The following is a 4,143-nucleotide window of genomic DNA, read 5'->3' on the forward strand; positions in this document are numbered from 1 at the left end:
TTATACCTAAGGAACTCAGTGGCGGATCTAGGATTTAGCAATGGGGGTGGATAATGGGAGGTGAGAAGGCACAAGCAGGGGGGGGGGAGGTTTTGGGAGAGGCATCCCCTCACATTTGAGATTTTTTTGTAATTAGTAGACTGCTAGACGATCTTAGGTGGCATCTGAAAAGAAGTAAGCTTAAAATAGAAAGTGTATGTTTTACCAGAGTACATGAGAAGCACACAAACAAGACGAGTGACCATTTTATTTTTCGCGGTAAACGAAGAGGGGTGGCTAGCCACCCTATTCACCCCCCTAGATCCGCCACTGGAACTGCAGTTGTACTGTAGTATTTGTGAAGCGTGGTTGCAAATACAGAACATTATTAGAAATTTGTTTCAAAAGATGAAGATGACTTGATCAGACCCCTTTTCTTTTCATATTACCACTACACACACATTCATAGACAAGAGTGGTTGGTACCAGTTTACTGGGTAGTGCAGACACAAAGAGACCCTTAGGGGAGAAGCATGTTACTTTACTAGTCACACCTTGAGTGCTTTGTGGCTATGGCATAAATCACTATATATTACATTACAGTGCTAACAGGCAGTGAAATATCTAAGCAGAGAGAAAGGGCGAGGGGAAGACAGTATAGGCTTTCAATCTCTAATGTTGAGTCGCCGAGTGAATAAATACGGTAAAAATTATGTATAAAAGTTTTTTGGTAAATAATTAATGAACACTTGTCATGTCGTATTAACTGTGTTGAACCTTTCAGTTACATTCAAGTGGCATTATAACACAATCCCACATTCAGCAGGCTCATATAAATGTTTATATTAACAGGCATAATGTCAGTAGAATAATAAATATCAGTTCAAATATGTACAGTAGTAGTCTATAATAGTACTAAATATAGTAATGGCAATAGTAATAATATAATACATTTTTGATCCGTTTGAACTGAAACCTTTTAGGTGAAATAGGGTATATGTCTTTGATATGTACTATACTCCTTAAATGTCAATTTACCCCCAATGGATATTACATACAGTGTTCCAACTGATTATGTCACCCGGTTTTTTGTATGCCTTATGTTCATTCATGTTTGAAATGTTATTTATTTATTTATTAAACTTAAAATGTCAAACTTTCAAATATGCCACTTAACACTAACATTTAAGTTCAAAGTTATATCATGGACAAGTACCCTTTAAGAAATATTGAAAACATAATTACACATAATAATATTATTAATAAAATGACAGTAAAATATACCAGCATGTTGTAACTCATTTTAGAATGGAAATGGAGGAAGATTGTGCCTAGACCCTGGCTTCCGACTGACCACCAATGATAAAATTAATCATAAATAAATAAAATTTAAATATTTAAAATTATATTTTATGACAGACTGATTATCCTAGAATTCATTACACCAACACTATACAATCTTACATATTCCATAAATGTAAAGATTATAATTTATTTATTAATTTCTACATACTGGTTTTAATATCTCTATATTAATTTTTCATCATACTGTCTATTACTGTAATTGTATAAAAGGCCCTTAGAACAATGGTATTTATCATGTGTTTCTAGATCATCTCATTTTACATTCTCATCTAACATAGATAAGGTAAGCTCTCCCATACAGTACTCATAGTTTAACTATGCATGATTACTGTATGTCAAAGGTTATGTCTTATAAACAAACATCAAAACCAATGGTTTAAACCATCATCTGCAATTTTAAGCATGATAAATATCTGGGGGAATAAATAAAAAAAATTAAGTGCTCATCTGAAAGGCTCATCTAAAAGGCTAAAGTTATTAACTTCCAGTGAAAAACACATCAAAATTATTTAGTTTTTAGTCATTTACAAGCATTTTACTAAAAAAAATCCTGAAATTTATTACCAGCAATTTTACCGTTCTATGCAAAGGTTAGTACTGTTCATTGATTAGAAGAAAAAAATTCTAATGGACCTTTTCAGAGTGTCAATTAAACTTAACTGACCAAGGCCTGGAATAATCATGTCTCACAAACACACGTGTTGTACCACAAACGCCCGTGTTTGCGTATGTTTTTAAACTGTCCTTTTATGGGACCTTAGCAACAGTATCCAAGGGGCGGGGCTTAGCGGAAAGGTCCATTTTTTATTTATTTATTTCACGAGGGTAGCTCTAACAGCTGCACTACAGTAGTACAGCTGACTTGAAGAGGCCCTCGAAAGAAAAACAATACATAAAAATATATAAAATACATTAAGAATACCTTGCCAATAAGATATCTTGCCTTTCAATTTCAAAAATAATATTTAAAAATACAAAATAAGAAATTTAACAATATCACCAATCTTTCTTTTTTTTTTTTTTCCTTCACATCCAACAGCAAGTACACTCGCCACTTACAGGATGAGAATGATGCTTTATAAACCAAGTCTCTTTATGAGGCTTAGGGAGTGGAGTTGATTTAATTTGCGAGAAAAAGTCCTGCTGTGACGGGAATTGAACCCAGGACCCTGGGATTAGAAGGCAAGCTCTCCACTCCTCTCCAGAACTGTGATTTGAAATATGAGCATTGAAACTACAGAAGGGCAATATTTACTCAGTACAGTACAGTAGTTGCAAATTCTATGATTTTCTATATAAGTATCATGAATCTTATTGTGAGAGGAGTTTTTAGTCATGAGAATAGCATTGTGAGAAAGGTTTGGATGGTGCTTTATAAGAATGCAGACATTTGGAGGATATGAACACCAGATTCTCAAATTAAAAAGCGAGTATTTTACTCATATGCTATGTAACACCAAGGAGGTATAAAATAAATAATAAATACCACCTTGGTAGCACTTAATTATTGGCAAGGTATCTTATTGGCAAGGTATCTTATGCATTATATTTAGATCTGCGACAGATTCAACAACGACATTAAACCAGTATTCCAGCCAGAGCCTCTGACGGACTCAATAACAACATGGATGTTTGAGAGCATGGAAAAAGAAAAGCTTATCAAGGATGGGATGTTGTACTGTACAGTACATAGCACGGTGGCATTTTCCTGCCTTACAGAATAATTAAGAACTGCTTAACTAAAACTAGGGCGTATTGCTATCGGCAGTCTACAATCAATGCCACTATAATTGGGATGGTCCAAACTATGGTTGAATTGGTTAGCAGGCTTTTACATTTGTTTAGTCTGCTCTGAGAATGCCATAATTGATTTATAAACTACAGGCCTCCCTCTAATTAAAGACCCTCCAATTAAAGACCACTTTTCTTCGGTCCCATATTAACAAATGTCTTTTATCTTTATTATTATTCTAATTAGAGACCAAAGGTGCTTAAGCCCATGGAAACACCAGTCCGAAAAGTGGTCTTTAATAGGAGGGGGACCTGTATCAATACTGCCTTTCGGAAAGGTAGAAAACATGCTTATTAACTATGTTATATGAGCTTTTGTTAATATTATGTGCATTATTAAAAACACTATAGTACTAATATGGATTCATTTTGCTATACTGAATGAGGTCTTAGCTAAGACTTATAAACAATGGGATATATCTTGTATAAACAATAGGATATCTCTTGTATAATATCTTCGTATTGAATTAATACTGATTTTGTAGTGACAATTTCTGCTGTACAGCTGCTCTTTGTAAATGTATTTTTATACCAGAATAAATGAAAAATTGGCTACCATAAGGCTGGTTATCATTTACCTGTTTATAACAACTTCAAGAATTCATTTATACCTTATTTGGAGAATCTGCCGTGCAATGATAATTATCGTTTTTAATATAAATATTTTTTTAAAGTTTTATTATGCCTGCTGCCCTCATGAAAACTCCCAATGAGAAATTTATTTCTTTCTCACATTTAACAAAATATTTATAAATGATTTATCAATTTGCTTACTGAACTATTTACATGCAGTCACATTCTTTAAATCCAGGCTCTGGAGGAAAAACAAATTTTGATATGTACAAACTGATTTGACAAAAAACTCAAACGTTTATGTATCCCATTAACCGTTCTTGAGTTTTTCGTTTTTTGTCGAACACCCTGTTTGTGTCTTGGAAAAACCAGTTCTACAACATTTTTTTTCTTTTCCGGAGCCTGGCTTTTAATAGGATTTTGAGTGAAGCCCAC

The sequence above is a fragment of the Anneissia japonica genome, unplaced genomic scaffold (assembly GCF_011630105.1).
Source record: "Anneissia japonica isolate Jap-2015-1 unplaced genomic scaffold, ASM1163010v1 scaffold287960_len3192837_cov198, whole genome shotgun sequence".
NCBI classification, from domain to species: domain Eukaryota; kingdom Metazoa; phylum Echinodermata; class Crinoidea; order Comatulida; family Comatulidae; genus Anneissia; species Anneissia japonica.